Source organism: Pseudophryne corroboree, chromosome 2 (genome assembly GCF_028390025.1).
Source record: "Pseudophryne corroboree isolate aPseCor3 chromosome 2, aPseCor3.hap2, whole genome shotgun sequence".
In the NCBI taxonomy this organism is placed as follows: domain Eukaryota; kingdom Metazoa; phylum Chordata; class Amphibia; order Anura; family Myobatrachidae; genus Pseudophryne; species Pseudophryne corroboree.
The window spans coordinates 905,161,915-905,182,913 of NC_086445.1; the positions used below are offsets into that span (position 1 = coordinate 905,161,915).

General features: G+C 44.0%; 1 protein-coding gene and 1 pseudogene across 2 annotated transcripts in view; both read left to right on the forward strand.

Moving 5' to 3' along the window:
* The window catches only part of SH2B2 (SH2B adaptor protein 2), a 236,713-nt gene that overhangs the window by 37,133 nt on the left and 178,581 nt on the right, over positions 1 to 20,999 (forward strand). The window lies entirely within an intron of this gene.
* LOC135051381 (5S ribosomal RNA) lies at positions 4 to 122 on the forward strand (annotated as a pseudogene).

Genomic DNA, 20,999 nt, shown 5'->3' on the forward strand with positions numbered 1-20,999 from the left:
AATGAATACAGTCACACCGCACTGGCACACGCCCAATCTCGTCCGATCTTGGAAGCTAAGCAGTGTTGGGCCCAATCAGTACCAAGTGGGTAACCACTTGGGAAGATTGGGTACTGTATAAGGGTAGACCAGCGGACTCGTAACGGCAATATTGCAGGGAATATTGACACACGTACAATCCACTTTCTGCACAGATACTATATATTATTATATTTTTTATTCTCGCTAATTATTTATAATGTTTAGTCGTAAATCAATACACAATCTTTAGACACACTATTCATAATTATTTCACGACTAATGACCTTCACCTCTTCTCTGGAAGCACTCTGTCACATACCCCCTCCCCCTTATCATTTTATCTTTTTATCCTCACATTATCCTAGCACTTCTGCACCAGCTAATTAATGGTCCTTTTATTTAATGTAATACTATACGGACACTCCTATATCACCATCCACCTAATTTATCCTCAATATGCATATAAATCTCCCTTGTTCTTTAATCAAAGGTGTAATAACATCTAAATAAATATAGTACTCTCTGCGCAGTAATACTAATTCTAATAAATATCCAGAAGTCGGAATCAGCACTATATCAAACCTGGGTATAAATAATATAGTCCTTTTGGGTCCACCATGCATTTAATATATCTAAGCTGTATTCTTTAACATTAGTCTTTCTAAGCTCATTACATTTACAAATATTAATATGTGCGTTTGTTTCATTTATCTGAGCTGCTCCTGCACCTCAAATATAAGGAAATGTCCGCGATTCAAAGGCTCCTTGAAGATGGCCGCCGCATGGACTGAAAACACAGTCTAAAACCACCTTAAAGATGGCCGCCGCATCATTGCATATCCAGCCCCAAACCACAATCACCATAGAGATGCTGGGACCAGCCGTGGCAGGATATGACGCACCCGCCCAGCCGGAAGAAGGGCAGAAGGACGCACACGCCCAACCGGAAGAAGGGCAAAACTACTACATTATGAGGACGTTGTACCGGAAGTAGCGCATGGTGCGCATGCGCAATAAGACACTGAGGACACAGGAAGTGGGGCGGAAGTGACGCAGAAAGCGTCCTGACCGATTTTCCACTATTTCTCCATGTACTGCTCTCGTTTTTCATGTGATAAACTATATTTGGGCTCATCATTAGTAGCCCTACTCCTTACCTACACTTATATTCAAGTTTGTGTTAGAATTCTGAATGTTAGTACTAACAGGAAGTGATGTCACAGACACTCTTCCTTAATCATTGCTGCTATAAATAAGAGTGTTTGCACACTAGTCCCTTACCCCTTGATGAAGTCTGATGGACGAAACGCGTTGGGTGTACCTCTACTGACTCTCCATTTTTAAAGATAAGCATTATTCTCTTATCCTAAAATACTTTTTATCAGTACAAAATTGTTTTTACTGATTTTATGTGATTCTGGGTTCTAGCTAAATTATAAATTTTTTATCTATTATATTTTTTATTTTTTATTTTTTTGTATTATTAAGCTTTTATCTTATATTTTTATCCCATCATTATGTTTCAAATTGCATAAATAAATATATTGTTACCCCTTTTTTTCTAAACCGTATCCCGCTACATTCTTCATATATATATATATATATATATATATATATATATATTAGACACTGCAAGTCGCTGGTACCCCTATTCCCCCCCTATATATATATATATATATATATATATATATATATATATATATATATATATATATATATATATATATATATATATATATATATAAAATCAAGCCGTGGAGAGAGATAAAGTGGAGCAGCTGTCCAAAGTAACCAGTCAGCTTCAAACTGTCATTTATCGAGCGCAGTCTTTCATATGATTGATTGCTTTAGGCAACTTCACTTTATCTCTCATCAAAACTTGATACATTCTGCTAAAAGGGGCTTTGGGGGGGGGATGGAGATGGAATGCAGTTCCGCCTCCTCCGGCTCACCTAACCCGATGTGTGCCTGGCGCCGCACAGGGAGATGCTGGGCCCCCGCTAAGATTGTGTTACCAGCAGGTTTCCGGCTCCGTCAGTGCACGCTATGGGGAGCGGACGCCAGGAGGATCACAGCGGTTGGACGCGGGAGCGGGGCGTGGTAAGTATGGTGTTTTTTTTATTTTATAAACGTGCGAGTGAGTGTAGCGGCACATCTACAGGGGCAAACTACTGGGGGCAAGCTACAGGGGGCTAAGCACTGCGGGCAATCTTCATGGGAACAAGCTACTGGGGGCAAACTACAAGGGGGCAAGCTACTGGCGGCAAACTACAGGGGGCATTACTACTGGGGGCATAACTACAGGGGGGCATTACTACTGGTGGCATTACTACTTGGGGGCTAAACTACATGGGGCTAAACTACTGGGCGCATTACTACTTGGGGGCTGAACTACAGGGGGGCATTACTACTGGGGGCAAAGTACACGGGGCTAAACTGCTGGGGGCATTACTACTGGGGGGCTAAACTACTGGGGGCATAACTGCAGGGGCTAAACTACAGGGGGCAAACTACATGAGGCCTAAACTACTGGGGGCATTACTACTGGGAGGCTAAACTAAAGTGGGGGTTAACTACTGGGGTCATAACTAGAGGGGCATTACCACTGGGGGCATAACTACTGGGGCTAAACTACAGGGGGCTAAATGACTGGGGGCATTACTACAGGTGACATTACTACTGGGGGCAATACTACACAGGGGCATTACCATTAAGGGCATTACTAATGGGGGCACTACTAATGAGGGCATTGTAAAGGGTGCACTTCATAAGGGGTATCACTCCTGGGGACATAAGTGGCACTACTACTGAGGGCATTGCATAAGGGGCACCACTACTGCGGGCTCTATATAAGGGGCACTACTGGTACAGTGGACATTGAATAAGGAGGACTACTACTGTGGACATTGTAAAAGGGGTGCTACTGCTGTGGGCATTGTGTATTACGGGGTGCTACTGCTGTGGGCATTATTACTATTGTGTGACCACGCCCCTTTCTTTTTGAGACCATACCCCTTTTTGGATACCTTTTATTGTTTGGGCGCCGGGGGGGGGGGGGGTAGGGGGTTCTACCACCTCTCTAGGACCACTTTAAGCACTGCTGCACACCCTATCATGCTGAGGCTTCTAATACAATGCTGGAAGAAGAGAAATGATGATGCACACTCCTTGCACTGAGAACAATTGATACGTTCTGCTCCCAGACTACTAAAACCAGCTCATTTTGGTTTCTGAGTCGCTCGCCCTTGGCACAACCCTGTTTGATCAGTTCTTCAGTCAGTGTATTTTAAGGGGCAAAGGTTTGTCAGGACTCATCCTATTAGCAATGTCTGCTAATGCCTACAAACCTTTGCTCACTTCCAAACTCTCTACTTCTGAGAAGGATAACAGCTGGGCTGAGCCAGGGCAAGTAACCATAAGGGTTCTGCTAAAGAGACATAGGGATCAATTTGAAAGCAAAGTGGCTAGTAGTTACAAGGTCCAGTATTCCCCCAGGTAAACATAAGGCCTGGACTTGCCACAAGTTTGTTCTATCACTGATCACTTCAATCTAATTTATAGATGGATAAAATTAAAAAAATTAAAAACCGCAAACATCAGTGATGGGCAAGAGGCAGCCTAGCTGTCTGTAAATGGCCTACTGAGTTTTCTAGCCCCAAGCTTCCTTCATTTCCTCCATCAGCCACAGCTGTTCTCTGCTTTAGAGCCTGCTTCGTAAATAAGCACTGTGGTAACAGGTGAAGCTTGGAGGTTCATACAGCATTAAATAAGGTAGAGAGATGGGCAAAACCATGTGCACTGCAGGGGTGGCAGATATAATATTTGCAGAGAGAGTTAGAATTGGGTGGGTTATTTCTGTGCAGGGTAAATACTGGCTGCTTTATTTTTACACTGCAATTTAGATTTCAGTTTGAACACACCCCACCCAAATCTAACTCTCTCTACACATGTTATATCTGCTCCCCCTGCAGTGCAGATGGTTTTGCCCATCTGCCAACAAAGTTGCTGCTACGATCAGGTCTGAATTAGGCCCACTGTCCATAGCAACCGATCAGATTTTAGCTATCATTTTATAGAATGTGTTCGATTAAATATATCTACAGTCTAATTTGTTTGTATGGTTTGGTAAATCTCCCCCTCATACTGAAGAGCTGAATTCCATATCGCATGACTTCCTTTACACAAAGTAAGGTGGTCATATAGCACCTCAAGTGGTCTGCACACTGTAGTCTCCCTTTCTCTGTGGGAAACACAATTCATTGTGCCAGGCTCCACTCATCACCCATCTTTGCCCCAGTGTATATGCTCCAGTGTCCCCTCGTGGATGAAGGAGAAAACATAAAATGTTTCAGTGGAATCTGAGGAGCGGGGGGAGGGATTTCATTTCGGCAGGAAGTGTTTTACAGCTAGTAGGGGGGTGCATAACACATTTTTGAGTAAATACGTTTCTAAAGGACATATGGTACAGTAGGTGAATAGTAATTGCATGGGGGGGAATTGAATTACTGGTGATTGGGGTGATTTGTTCATAAACCAGTTATACTACCACCGACGTCACAAATTTTCATGATCACTTCTTTGAGGTGTGGGGAAAACTTGTGATGTGGATGCATGTGAAAATCGTGTCCATCACGTTGAATTAAATCTCCCCATATACTCTAATAGAAAGTATTAACATCGGTTGTGATTCATTCGGTACAATAACGGTAGCTAAGATTTTGTTTAATGTTATTATTGCCTTTCTTACTTCTGGTACTTATTTGTAAGCCCATGCACACTTGTTTTTTTTAGAAATTATGTAATCTGTTTGCTTGGGTGCTCACAACCAAAATAATTTTTTGCTTCAAAACAAACTTTCAGTTCCACCTTCTTCACGGTTGTGTAACTGCAAGAAAAGAATGTGTTAGTTTTCCTGAAGTCATGCGTGAAAATACAACAAAGATCTAAAATAGCACTGCTAAATTTATTGTCTCTAATTAAATGGGCATCTCTACTTTTATCTCATTCTGTACAGAATGTGTACATTCACAGCACCCAGATTGTGTAATCTCAAAGCAGGGCTGGCGTGTAGGCAGCCCAGGATTATGTTGGTTTTTGTGCTGCCTAGTTCTCTGGAAGTAAATAGAACATTGGCCGGCCCAGGTATGTGTTTTGCTGCAAAAACAAAGATCTCCGCTGTGATTGGGTGCAATGAAACTAACAGATATTTTTGGTGTATTTGTGGTTAAAGACTGGACTTTTTATGTCATTTCAAATACAATGTCATAGTCAATATTTTCAGGACCCGAGCACAAGTCTATTGTGCCAGTAACAATCGCACTGCAAATTCCTCAAACGTGATTTGTTACAGTAGCTGGTAAATGGAAGTGCAGATCTCCACGATGTTACATTAGATCAGTATCTACATTATAATCTTGAATGATGTCACTTCTCCGGTATGCGCAGGGGGAGACGGGACGGGAACAGTACATGTCCGTGGGATGAGATGCTGAGGCCTGGTGTTGTACAGGTTGAGTCTCCCTTATCCAAAATGCTTGGGATCAGAGGTATTTTGGATATCGTATTTTTCCGTATTTTGGAATAATTGCATACCATAATGAGAGATCATGGTGATGGGAACTAAATCTAAGCACAGAATGCATTTATGTTACATATACACCTTATACACACAGCCTGAAGGTCATTTTAGCCAATATTTTTTTATAACTTTGTGCATTAAACAAAGTGTGTCTACATTCACACAATACATTTATGTTTCATATACACCTTATACACACAGCCTGAAGGTCATTTAATACAATATTTTTAATTTTGCGTATTAAACAAAGTTTGTGTACATTGAGCCATCAGAAAACAAAGGTTTCAATATCTCACTCTCACACAGAAAAGTCCGTATTTCGGAATATTCCGTATTTCGGAATATTTGGATATGGGATACTCAACCTGTACTGTATCTGCCGCACAGAGGAGGGAGAGAAAATAAGAATTTACTTACCGATAATTCTATTTCTCATAGTCCGTAGTGGATGCTGGGGACTCCGAAAGGACCATGGGGAATAGCGGCTCCGCAGGAGACTGGGCACAAAAGTAAAAAGCTTTAGGACTACCTGGTGTGCAGTGTGCACTGGCTCCTCCCCCTATGACCCTCCTCCAAGCCTCAGTTAGGATACTGTGCCCGGACGAGCGTACACAATAAGGAAGGATTTTGAATCCCGGGTAAGACTCTTACCAGCCACACCAATCACACCGTACAACTTGTGATCTGAACCCAGTTAATAGCATGATAACAGAAGGAGCCTCTGAAAAGATGGCTCACAACAACAATAACCCGATTTTTGTAACAATTATGTACAAGTAATGCAGACAATCCGCACTTGGGATGGGCGCCCAGCATCCACTACGGACTATGAGAAATAGAATTATCGGTAAGTAAATTCTTATTTTCTCTAACGTCCTAGTGGATGCTGGGGACTCCGAAAGGACCATGGGGATTATACCAAAGCTCCCAAACGGGCGGGAGAGTGCGGATGACTCTGCAGCACCGAATGAGAGAACTCCAGGTCCTCCTCAGCCAGGGTATCAAATTTGTAGAATTTAGCAAACGTGTTTGCCCCTGACCAAGTAGCTGCTCGGCAAAGTTGTAAAGCCGAGACCCCTCGGGCAGCCGCCCAAGATGAGCCCACTTTCCTTGTGGAATGGGCTTTTACAGATTTTGGCTGTGGCAGGCCTGCCACAGAATGTGCAAGCTGAATTGTACTACAAATCCAACGAGCAATAGTCTGCTTAGAAGCAGGAGCACCCAACTTGTTGGGTGCATACAGGATAAACAGCGAGTCAGATTTTCTGACTCCAGCCGTCCTGGAAACATATATTTTCAGGGCCCTGACTACGTCCAGTAACTTGGAATCCTCCAAGTCCCTAGTAGCCGCAGGCACCACAATAGGCTGGTTTAAGTGAAATGCTGAAACCACCTTAGGGAGAAATTGAGGACGAGTCCTCAATTCTGCCCTGTCCGTATGAAAAATTAGGTAAGGGCTTTTATAGGATAAAGCCGCCAATTCTGAAACACGCCTGGCTGAAGCCAGGGCTAACAGCATTACCACTTTCCATGTGAGATATTTTAAGTCCACAGTGGTGAGTGGTTCAAACCAATGTGATTTTAGGAACTCCAAAACTACATTGAGATCCCAAGGTGCCACTGGAGGCACAAAAGGAGGCTGTATATGCAGTACTCCCTTGACAAACGTCTGAACTTCAGGAACAGAAGCTAGTTCTTTTTGGAAGAATATTGACAGGGCCGAAATTTGAACCTTAATGGACCCTAATTTTAGGCCCATAGACAGTCCTGTTTGCAGGAAATGCAGGAATCGACCCAGTTGAAATTCCTCTGTAGGGGCCTTCCTGGCCTCGCACCACGCAACATATTTTCGCCAAATACGGTGATAATGTTGTACGGTCACATCCTTCCTGGCTTTGATCAGGGTAGGGATGACTTCATCCGGAATGCCTTTTTCCTTCAGGATCCGGCGTTCAACCGCCATGCCGTCAAACGCAGCCGCGGTAAGTCTTGGAACAGACATGGTCCCTGCTGGAGCAGGTCCTTTCTTAGAGGTAGAGGCCACGGGTCTTCCGTGAGCATCTCTTGAATTTCCGGGTACCAAGTCCTTCTTGGCCAATCCGGAGCCACGAGTATAGTCTTTACTCCTCTCCTTCTTATGATTCTCAGTACTTTTGGTATGAGAGGAAGAGGAGGGAACACATACACTGACTGGTACACCCACGGTGTTACCAGAGCGTCCACAGCTATTGCCTGAGGGTCCCTTGACCTGGCGCAATATCTGTCCAGTTTTTTGTTGAGGCGGGACGCCATCATGTCCACCTTTTGGTTTTTCCCAACGGTTCACAATCATGTGGAAGACTTCTGGGTGAAGTCCCCACTCCCCCGGGTGAAGATCGTGTCTGCTGAGGAAGTCTGCTTCCCAGTTGTCCACTCCCGGAATGAACACTGCTGACAGTGCTATCACATGATTTTCCGCCCAGCGAAGAATCCTTGCCACTTCCGTCATTGCCCTCCTGCTTCTTGTGCCGCCCTGTATGTTTACGTGGGCGACTGCCGTGATGTTGTCCGACTGGATCAACACCGGCTGACCCTGAAGCAGAGGTCTTGCCTGACTTAGGGCATTGTAAATGGCCCTGAGTTCCAGGATATTTATGTGAAGTGACGTTTCCATGCTTGACCACAAGCCCTGGAAATTTCTTCCCTGTGTGACTGCTCCCCAGCCCCTCAGGCTGGCATCCGTGGTCACCAGGACCCAATCCTGAATGCCGAATCTGCGGCCCTCTAGGAGATGAGCACTCTGTAACCACCACAGGAGAGACACCCTTGTCCTTGGAGACAGGGTTATCCGCTGATGCATTTGAAGATGCGATCCGGACCATTTGTCCAGCAGATCCCACTGAAAAGTTCTTGCGTGGAATCTGCCGAATGGAATCGCTTCGTAAGAAGCCACCATCTTTCCCAGGACCCTTGTGCATTGATGTACTGACACTTGGCCTGGTCTTAGGAGGTTCCTGACTAGGTCGGATAACTCCCTGGCTTTCTCTTCCGGGAGAAACACCTTTTTCTGTACTGTGTCCAGAATCATTCCTAGGAACAGCAGACGTGTCGTCGGAATCGGCTGCGATTTTGGAATATTTAGAATCCATCCGTGCTGTCGTAGTACTACTTGAGATAGTGCTACTCCGACCTCTAACTGTTCTCTGGACCTTGCCCTTATCAGGAGATCGTCCAAGTAAGGGATAATTAAGACGCCTTTTCTTCGAAGAAGAATCATCATTTCGGCCATTACCTTGGTAAAGACCCGGGGTGCCGTGGACAATCCAAACGGCAGCGTCTGAAACTGATAGTGACAGTTCTGTACCACAAACCTGAGGTACCCTTGGTGAGAAGGGCAAATTGGGACATGGAGGTAAGCATCCTTGATGTCCAGAGACACCATATAGTCCCCTTCTTCCAGGTTCGCTATCACTGCTCTGAGTGACTCCATCTTGAACTTGAACCTTTTTATATAAGTGTTCAAGGATTTCAGATTTAAAATGGGTCTCACCGAGCCGTCCGGCTTCGGTACCACAAACAGCGTGGAATAATACCCCTTTCCCTGTTGTAGGAAGGGTACCTTGATTATCACTTGCTGGGAATACAGCTTGTGAATGGCTTCCAATACCGCCTCCCTGTCGGGGAAAGACGTTGGTAAAGCAGACTTCAGGAACCGGCGAGGGGGAGACGTCTCGAATTCCAATTTGTACCCCTGAGATACTACCTGCAGGATCCAGGGGTCCACTTGCGAGTGAGCCCACTGCGCGCTGAAATTCTTGAGACGGGCCCCCACCGTCTTGCCTGAGTCCGCTTGTAAGGCCCCAGCGTCATGCTGAGGACTTGGCAGAAGCGGGGGAGGGCTTCTGTTCGTGGGAAGAGGCTGTCTGCTGCAGTCTTTTTCCCCTTCCTCTGCCCCGGGGCAGATATGAGTGGCCTTTTGCCCGCTTGCCCTTATGGGGACGAAAGGACTGAGCCTGAAAAGACGGTATCTTTTTCTGCTGTGAGGTGACTTGGGGTAAAAAGGTGGATTTCCCAGCCGTTGCCGTGGCCACCAGGTCCGATAGACCGACCCTCCCCTTTATACGGCAATACTTCCATATACCGTTTGGAATCCGCATCACCTGACCACTGTCGCGTCCATAACCCTCTTCTGGCAGAAATGGACATCGCACTTACTCTTGATGCCATAGTGCAAATATCCCTCTGTGCATCACGCATATATAGAAATGCATCCTTTAAATGCTCTATAGTCAATAATATATTGTCCCTGTCCAGGGTATCAATATTTTCAGTCAGGGAATCCGACCAAGCCACCCCAGCACTGCACATCCAGGCTGAGGCGATTGCTGGTCGCAGTATAATACCAGTATGTGTGTATATACTTTTTAGGATATTTTCCAGCTTCCTATCAGCTGGTTCCTTGAGGGCGGCCGTATCAGGAGACGGTAACGCCACTTGTTTTGATAAGCGTGTGAGCGCCTTATCCACTCTAGGGGGTGTTTCCCAACGCGCCCTAACCTCTGGCGGGAAAGGGTATAATGCCAATAATTTTTTAGAAATTAGCAGTTTTTTATCGGAGGAAACCCACGCTTCATCACACACCTCATTTAATTAATCTGATTCAGGAAAAACTACGGGTAGTTTTTTCACACCCCACATAATACCCTTTTTTGTGGTACTTGTAGTATCAGAAATGTTCAAAACCTCCTTCATTGCCGTGATCATGTAACGTGTGGCCCTACTGGAAAATACGTTTGTTTCCTCACCGTCGACACTGGAGTCAGTGTCCGTGTCAGTGTCTGTATCGACCTGAGGTAATGGGCGTTTTATAGCCCCTGACGGTGTTTGAGACGCCTGTACAGGTATTAACTGATTTGCCGGCTGTCTCATGTCGTCAACAGTCTTTTGTAAAGTGCCGACACTATCACGTAATTCTTTCCATAAGACCATCCAGTCAGGTGTCGACTCCCTAGGGGGTGACATCACTAACACAGGCAATTGCTCCGCCTCCACACCATTTTCCTCCTCATACATGTCGACACAGCGTACCGACACACAGCGCACACACACACAGGGAATGCTCTGATAGAGGACAGGACCCCACTAGCCCTTTGGGGAGACAGAGGGAGAGTTTGCCAGCACACACCAGAGCGCTATATATATACAGGGATAATATATACAGGGATAACCTTATATAAGTGTTTTTCCTTAATATAGCTGCTGTATATATTAATATGCCAATTTAGTGCCCCCCCTCTCTTGTTTTACCCTGTTTCTGTAGTGCAGGACTGCAGGGGAGAGTCAGGGAGCCTTCCTCCAACGGAGCTGTGAGGAAAAAATGGCGCCAGTGTGCTGAGGAGATAGGCTCCGCCCCCTTCACGGCGGCCTTTCTCCCGCTTTTTAATGGAAAAATTGGCAGGGGTTAAATGCATCCATATAGCCCAGGAGCTATATGTGATGTATTTTTTGCCAAAAAAAGTTTTTTTATTGCGTCTCAGGGCGCCCCCCCCCCCCAGCGCCCTGCACCCTCAGTGACCGGAGTGTGAAGTGTGCTGAGAGCAATGGCGCACAGCTGCGGTGCTGTGCGCTACCTTATTGAAGACAGGACGTCTTCTGCCGCCGATTTTCCGGACCTCTTCACTCTTCTGGCTCTGTAAGGGGGCCGGCGGCGCGGCTCCGGGACCCATCCATGGCTGGGCCTGTGATCATCCCTCTGGAGCTAATGTCCAGTAGCCTAAGAAGCCCAATCCACTCTGCACGCAGGTGAGTTCGCTTCTTCTCCCCTTAGTCCCTCGGTGCAGTGAGCCTGTTGCCAGCAGGTCTCACTGAAAATAAAAAACCTACTTTTAAACTTTTACACTAAGCAGCTCAGGAGAGCCCCTTAGCCTGCACCCGTCTCGTTCGGGCACAAAAATCTAACTGAGGCTTGGAGGAGGGTCATAGGGGGAGGAGCCAGTGCACACCAGGTAGTCCTAAAGCTTTTTACTTTTGTGCCCAGTCTCCTGCGGAGCCGCTATTCCCCATGGTCCTTTCGGAGTCCCCAGCATCCACTAGGACGTTAGAGAAAGACTCGGCGACTGACCAGTCCAGCATACCAGTACCTGTATTAAATCATTCAGAGGGCTGCTGTCGTCAGTAAAAGACACTGTTTAATAAAAACATTGGCTAATGATATTTATGAGATTATGGGGTATATTTAATAATGAGTGATATTCTTGTTATCACTCGTTACGATTTTTAAATGGTGCTCCAACCAATCAGCTCCTGTCACATGACCATTAGGAGCTGATTGGTTGGAGCACCATTTGAGATTAATAACAAGTACAGTATAATAATAGAACTGAGAATTCCTTGACTCAAATGCCTGCTGCTAACTTCAAAATACACCACGTATTTCTTTCCCAAAATCAGTGGCGTCACTAGGGTTGGTGTCACCTTGTGCAAATTGGGTGTCATATAATAGATCTACCGGAAATGGTCGACACAGAAAAGGTCGACCAAGTTGATAAAAATGTGGGGTTTTATTTTGTATGTTTCATCACCTGTGACCACAATTAGTGTGAATGTGTACCCTCATGGGCTCTCCTCGCTTTGGGCAAGGTGCCTCGCTCCGCTATTGCTTCGCTCAGCACAAAAAAAGCTTGTATCGACCATTTGCGCTTTGACCATTGTCATGTCGACCTTTTGAAGCTGTTGACTTTTTGTAGCTGTCAACCTTTTACCTGTTAACCTTTTGACCATGCCCAACTATTGCATGTCGACCATATGAGGTCGACCTGTTAGCTGTCTAACTAGACACTGTCTACTCACTGGCTGTATCTCCTACAAATCAGGATCCTTCAGCGCGTACACATCCAAAAAGGGGGCATGGCTTCACTGGAAAAAGGGTGTGGCCTTGTGGCATGCCCCCGTTTCATGACTCTGCTGCTCTGCCTTTGGTGTCACCCCCTCGCATGGTGTGACTCGCTGTGGTGAGCACCCACCTAGTGATGCCACTGCTAGAAATAAGGAAAGCTTTGGTTCTATAGGCAGATTTGAATGTACATTCACCATCCATAAAATACAAAATAGTGGCATACTTTCTGTGTGAGAAGAATGGTCCTCAGTAGTTTGATATAGTCCAGATATTATTTGTGCTTATTGGCCACAAATGTGTTAGTTTACCACCTATTCGTTATTTCACTGGCCTGGATGGGTAAATGCAGGTGTTATTATTGATGTGGCAGGAACATAAGAGTGGTAAGGCAAGTTTATTTTTCCAGGAAAGGTTCCTAGTGAGAGACATCTGACAGAGGTTGGCAATGTACAGTAATGGTGTATACACACGATGAGATATTTTCTTACGATTTTAACTATATAGTCAAAATCGTAAGAAAAGTTAGTGCTGATCGAAAGGGGAAAGTCGCCTTGCGATCCCAATGCGATGTCAATGCGTGGTCCCATGCGGTCGGCATTGCAAGCCTAGATAGACTGTGCAGGCAAGTCAATTTTGCCTATCTTGTAGAAAAAATAGTTAAAATTGACACTTAGCTAAAATCGCACATTAGTCAGTATCGCAAGCACAGTCATTATGCGCTTGCGATGCCGACCTAGCCCCTGTCGCATAGTGAGAATCGGGGTTAGCCCAAATCTCACCGTGTGTATGCACCTTAAGGCCGCTAGTGGCTTGTAAAATACTTCCACATAATAGTGAAAATCCTATGTGACAGTGATCTGGGTTATTGTAGATATCCGTTTGGGAAAGATGGCAGCTTACTGGACTTACGGCTAAGGGTATTCAATTAGTGCCATTTTTTTCAACCAGTCGGAAAAACGGCACTTTTCGCCCATTTTTAGGTCGAACTTACATTCGACCTTTTCAATGCTCGTGCCGTTTTTTCGACTTGTCAAAAAATCCACACGATTACAACTACATGGATCGGCAAATTCGCCGCCGATCCACGTGTTTTGTCGAATTTGCGGGCGTTTTCAACAGAGTTTGGGTCCGTTGTCGCCCATGCCGATTCGACAAAAAAAAAACTAAACGTAAAGGCAAGGTTGAAAATGGATTAAAAAATGGGCAAAACGCCCACTATTGAATACGCTAAGGTCGAATTAGTGCCAATTTTCCGACTGTCAGAAAATTTGACACTAATTGAATATACCCCATGACAGATAACATTAGGAGGAGCATAGTGGTATAAGCCTGTTGTGCACACCAACTCTCAAGGCTGATATAAGTCCGTCTCTCCACATACCCAAAAGCAGATATGAGTCATGGAATTTCAATTACAGATTTGTCCCTGATCCTGAGACACTAAAAATAATAATGGAGATGTATTTCTGAAACACAGATGATACATAAGGTAGTCAGTTTATCTTATTCCAATGACGTGATCGTGTATATCTCCTAAGTAACAAAGCTGGAAATCATTTATTTGTAATAGACATCTTGCGTAGTATGATTTGGTTATTCAGATACAGCAATATCCATGCTGAATGAGTTCATCTTATTTTGCGTACTCTTGATGTAATTAAGAAGAAACATATCATTCAACAGCAGATAATAATCTCACAGCCCTCTAGTCATTATATTGATTAACACCTGGGAGCTATACATTAGCTAATGGCTCCAGAGATAACTAGTGATCTGTGATAGCCCGATTTGAGTTTAACTGTGGATACATATTGGCCCAGATTTATCAAGCCTTGGAGAGTGATAAATTGCACAGTGATAAAGTACCAGCCAATCAGCTCCTAACTGTCATTTTTCAAACACAGCCTGTAACATGACAGTTAGGAGCTGGTTGGCTGGTAATTTATCACCGTGCGATTTATTACTGTTTAAGGCTTGATAAATCTGAGCCATAGTTTATATACATCTAGATCAGGCTTTTTCAAACAGTGTGCCGCGACCAGTTGCATACCTCCCAACATGACTCTCTCCAGGAGGGACACAATGCTCTGCTCCTGGACTTCCCTCTGAATGTATGATTGCCATCACCTGTGCTGAAACACCTTTCTTATCCATTAACCTGTTAAAAACAGGTGCCGGCAATCATAATTTAAGAGAGAGGCCCAGAAGCAGAGCATTTTGTCCCTCCTGGAGAGGGTCATGTTGGGAGGTATGCAGTTGCAAGGTGTGCCGTGTAGTCAGTCACTGCCTGCACCTTTTAGAGCGAACTGTGGCACAGACAGGCTCTTCTTAGAGGACCAGCTGTGACCTATGCCTTGAAGACGCGGCAGTGTGACATCCTAGGTCACGGCCGCCGCGTCTCACCACCCAGCAAGCCCACTCGCTTACATACACAAGTTCCCGCCCGCATCCACAACTTTCCCTGCCCACCCACATCCACACTGGCCCGACCGCCCCGTGCTCAGTATTCGTAGCACTCCACTATGAACAACCCCTGCCACTGAGGGACAGGGAGGAGGACAGCTGACAGGTAGGGGCTAATATTTGTTATTTTATTTTTCCTGTGGGGAGCAAAAGGATTTATAGGGGGAACAATGTGAATAATTTATGTGGGGAGCAAAAGGATTTATGTTGGGAGCAATGGGACTAATTCATGTGGGGAGCAATGTGATTAATTTAAGTGTGGAGCAATAGGATTTATGTGGGGATAAATGGGATTCATTTATGTAGGGAGCAATGTGATTGATTTATGTGGGGAGCAATGTGATTTATTTATGTAGGGAGCAATGTGATTGATTTATGTGGGGAGCAATGTGATTTATTTATGTAGGGAGCAAACATGATTTATGTGGGGAGCAATGTGATTGTTTTTTCTGTGTATGCCAATGTATGCGAGGATTTTTTTATTTTTATTTTACTGTGAGGGCCAATGTGGTTTTTTTTCCCCGTGGGGAACTGATGGTTTGCTTTGGCAATTTTAAAATATTGTTCGGTTTGCCACGAGTTAAAGGTTGAAAATCACTGATCTAGATAATGGTTAAATTCAGTTTTACCATCATTGATATTATAGATGCATTTAGTTAACCTATTTTCATTGTTGCTCACTTTAAAAAGTTTTCTTTTATTTTTATACATTTATTTTATATAGTGTTAATGTTAGGAAGTTGAAGTTTAACATAGTTATACTTCAGGTGGGAAATAGGAGATCTATGTAATTGGAATTTTAATCTCCCCTAAGGGATCAAAAAAGGGTGTTGACATTACATCATTACCGATGCATGGTTTACGTTGCGGGAACGATAACGCCCAAACGGACAATCAGATCAAAATTTGGATTGCACCTCCAGTGTGTAGAATTTAATAAACTACAAAAATTGTCCTGTCACTCTTTACCGTATCTGCTGTGGGTGCTCCTCTGGTAAAGCCAAGAACCATGGATTAATATTTACTTACAAATTTACAGCTTTATAGATTTACCAAATTTTTAACACTCATGTATATTTACAACCGTGAAAATCAGAAACTCCCTTGGGAAGAACGGGTAGAACAGCTAGTCTTTATATATGAAATGCAATGTGAAAATGCTGATAAAGGTGTTTCTATAGGAGACAGTAACAAAATGACAGGTCTCCCCTGTTTTGATTTTATTTGCACATTTGTGTCTAATTATTTGCATGCACATTTTTTGAATACCTTGAAAAATCTTTCTACTCCTACTGATGTGGGATTGTGGATACCCTGGAAAATGGGCGTGACGGAAGCATCATATCAGTCTACTTATACTATGGAACTAGCTGTAGTGCAATATACATACATACATACATACATGCATTTATACATACATTTATTTATTTTTATATATATATATATATATATATATATAGTGCATCCGGAAAGTATTCACAGCGCTTCACTTTTTCCACAGTTCGTTATGTTGCAGACTTAGGGGTATATGCAATTGCGGTTGAATTCCGGCTGGAATTCGACCGTTTTTGGATTCAACACAATTTGACTGTTGAATCCCGGCCGCCGGGACCCGACTTAGACATATTCAATAAAAAACGGATTCGACAGTCCCGCTGTCGAAAAACGGACCAATTGACAATAGTGTGCGTCCTGGATTCGACTTCATGGACGGCACAAAAGTGTTAAAAAAAACCTGAAAAAAATTGCGTGGGGTCCCCCCTCCTAAGCATAACCAGCCTCGGGCTCTTTGAGCTGGTCCTGGTTGTAAAAATACGGGGGGAAAAATGACATGGGATCCCCCGTATTTTAACAACCAGCACCTGGCTCTGCGTCCGGTCCTGGTGCCAAAAATACGGGGGACAAAACACGTAGGGGTCCCCCGTATTTTTAACACCAACACCGGGCTCCACTAGTCAGAGAGATAATGCCACAGCCGGGGGACACTTTTATATAGGTCCCTGCGGCCCTGGCATTAAATCACTAACTAGTCACCCCTGGCTGGGGTACACTGGAGGAGTGGGGACCCCTTAAATCAAAGGCCCCCCCTCCAGCCACCCAAGGGCCAGGGGTGAAGCCCGAGGCTGTCCCCCCCCCCCCCCCCCCCCATCCAAGAGCAGCGGATGGGGGGCTGATAGCCATGTGTCAGAATAAAGAATATTGTTTTTTTGTAGCAGAATTACAAGTCCCAGCAAGCCTCCCCCGCAAGCTGGTACTTGGAGAACCACAAGTTCCAGCATGCAGGGGAAAAACGGGCCCACTGGTACCTGTAGTAATACTACAAAATAATACCCAAATAAAAACAGTACACACACACCGTGACAGTATAACTTTATTACATACATGCACACCAACATACACACATACTTACCTATGTTGACACGAAGTGTCGTTCCCCTTCTCCACGTAGAATCCACGGGGTACCTGTAAATAAAATTATACTCACAACAATCCTGTGTAGATCTGTCCTCTTCTTAGTTTGTAATCCACGTACTTGGCAAAATAAAAAAACGGGGACCACGCACTGAAAGGGGTCCCATGTTTACACATGGGACCCCTTTCCCCGACTGCCGGGACCCCCCATGACTGCTGTCAAAGAGGGTCCCTTCAGCCAATCAGGGAGCGCCACGTCGTGGCACTCTCCTGATTGGCTGTACGCGTCTGAGCTGTCAGGCGGTGCACTCGAGATACAATGTAGCACATAGGCGCTCCATTGTATCCAATGGTGGGAACTTTGCGGTCAGTGGTTGACCGCGAGAGTGACTCCACATAACCTCGCGGTCAACCGCTTACCGCAATTGTATATACCCCTAATTCCAAAATGAAATAAATTCATTTTTCCCCTCAAACTTCTAAACACAATACCCTATAATGAGAACGTTAAAAAAGTTTTCTTGAGATTTTTGCAAATTTATTAAAAATAAAAAACTAAGAAATCACATGTACATAAGTATCCACAACCTTTGCCGTGAAGCTCAAAATTGAGCTCAGGTGCATCCTGTTTCCACTAACCATCCTTGAGATGCTCCTACAGCTTAATTGGAGTCCACCTGTGGAAAATTCAGTTGACTGGACATGATTTTGAAAAGCATACACCTGTCTATATAAGGTGCTACTCTTGACAGTGCATGTCTGAACACAAACCAAACATGAAGTCAAAGGAATTGTCTGTTGACCTCTGAGTCAGGATTGTATCGAGGCACAAATCTGGGAAAGGGTACTAAAAAATATGTGCTGCTTTGAAGGTCCCAATGAGCACAGTGGACGCCATCATCTGTAAATTGAAGACGTTTGGAACCACCAGGACTCTTCCTAGAGCTGGCTGGCCGTCTAAACTGAGCTATAGGGGGAGAAGGGCCTAGTCATGGAGGTGACCAAGAATCCGATGATCACTCTGTCAGAACTACAGCATTTCCTCTGTGGAAAGAGGAGAACCTTCCAGAAGGACAACCATCCCTGCAGCAATCGGGCCTGTATGGTAGAGTGGCCAGACGGAAGCCACTCCTAAAAAAAAGCAACATGGCAGCCTGCCTGGAGTTTGCCAAAATGCACCTGAAGGACTCTCAGACAATGAGAAACAAAATTCTCTGGTCTGATGAGACAAAGATTGAACTCTTTGGCGTGAATGCCAGGCGTCATGCTTGGAGGAAATTAGGCACCATTCATCACCTGGCCAATACCATCCCTATAGTGAAGCATGGTGGTGGCAGCATCATTCTGTGGGGATGTTTTTTAGCAGATGGAACTGGGAGACCAGTCAGGACAGAGGGAAAGATGAATGCAGCAATGTACAGAGACATCCTGGATGAAAACCTGCTCCAGAGTGCTCTTGACCTCAGACTAAAATGACGGTTCATCTTTCAGCAGGACAATGACCCTAAGCACACAGCCAAGATATCAAAGGAGTGGCTTCAGGACAACTCTATGAATGTCCTTCAGTGGCCCAGCCAGAGCCCAGACTTGAGTCCGATTGAACATCTCTGGAGAGATCTGAAAATTGGCTGTGCACCGAAGCTTCCCATCCAACCTGATTGAGCTTGAGACGTGCTGCAAAGAGGAATGGGCGAACCTGCCCAAAGATAGGTGTGCCAAGCTTGTGGCATCATATTCAAAAAGACTTGAAGCTGTAATTGCTGCCAAAGATGCATCAACAAAGTATTGAGCAAAGGCTGTGAATACTTATGTACATGTGATTTCTTAGTTTTTTATTTTTAATAAATTTGCAAAAATCTCTAAACACTCTTTTCATGTTGGGATATTGTGTGTAGAATTTTGAGGGAAAAAATGTATTTCTGCTGCGGGGTACACTGGGCTCCACAAGGAAAGACATAGGGGTGTAGAGTAGGATCTTGATCCGAGGCACCAACAGGCTCAAAAGCTTTGACTGTTCCCAGAATGCACAGCGCCGCCTCCTCTATAACCTCGCCTCCCTGCACAGGAGCTCAGTTTTGTAGTTGGTGCCGCAGATAGCAGGCACATAACAGAGGGGCTGCTCTGGGCAGCCCTAAGAAGAGCTTTTTTGAGAAGAAAAGTGAAGACTTCAATGGCTGTAGCAGTGTGTACATGTCTAGTGACATTCACTACGAATGGGGAAAAAGGGGAAGGGGATAGCTATTGCACTAGTATAATCTTATATGTTTCTTTCAATTCATTTAAACCCCATATCGTATCACCTGTCTTGAATTAGACTTCTTGTGGGGGTGCTGCCACAGGATATATTGTTGCCAATAATTAGAACTAGTTTACAAAAAGAAAAAGAAGAAATTGGACTTGTAGTGGCGCACTATAGGGATTATATAATTTATAAAATGTAACCTTTATTAGTATGTTGTAAAAAGCCAATAACTGTGAAATATTAAAACCACATACAAATAGACAAACAAAGTGTAACATAAATCTTAAAACCACACACTGCGCTCGATGTGTTGTGCAATAATTTTGACCTCAGGGTACACTGACTTCTGATAAATTTGATATTTTAATCCTAACTGGTATCTATCGGATGGTGTATTGGTGCTTATGTCCAATCAAGTGAGGTTATGGTTAATCAGAAAGTATTGGTCAGGTTAGTAATAAATTCCAGCATATATTATATTAATAGTAATTGACGCTCCATCACCATGGCATCCACTATATTTATTCAAAATGAGCATACATCCTCTGTCAATGCTGTAAATGTCGTTCAGTGAGACTATGAGTTCATATAGTCTTTTGATATTTATACTGATGCTGGCAAAATCTGCCTATGAATACACCAGTGAGTGCTGTAACAGGGCCCAAACGTTCTCAGTCACTGCTGTCAACGCTGCCCAAATCACATGTAAATGTCCACATGTGATTAACAAACTAGATTTTATGCACTCATCTCTGATGCTAGTAAAATCTGCCTATAAGTGCACCAGTGAAAAATCAGGTATGAGTGTCTACATGTAATTATCAATATAAATTTTATGCATTTATTGTCATACCACATATATACACTGATGCTGGCAAAATCTGCCTATGAGTACACCAGTGAGTGCTATAACTAGGCACAAACGCTCTCAGTCACTGCTGTCAGCGCTGACCAAATCCCGTGCAAGTGTCTGCATGTAAGTAACAAATGGGATTTTATGCACTTGTCACTGATGCTGGCAAAATCAGCCTATAGATACACCCGTGAATATACCTCATATAGTGGATGTTAAATTTTATTTTATTTTTATTATTTTTATTTTCTTAATATACAGAATATACAGAATTCTTAATATACAGAATAACACAATACCGGAGGAATATCCTATATCTGGATAAGTCTGGACTGTGTAAAAAGTATCAACTCATCATATTTTATGATAGGCACTATGACAGATCAATTAAGAATTAACAAGAAAATGTTGAGGTTGTACTATTATACATATTAGAAGGAAAACAGAAGCACAACATCATCACAAAAGTGGTGTTATTTCTCACAATTTTATTCAATCAAACAAAATAAAAATATTGTCATAATAAGCACAACTCACAACCATCTTATTATTATTT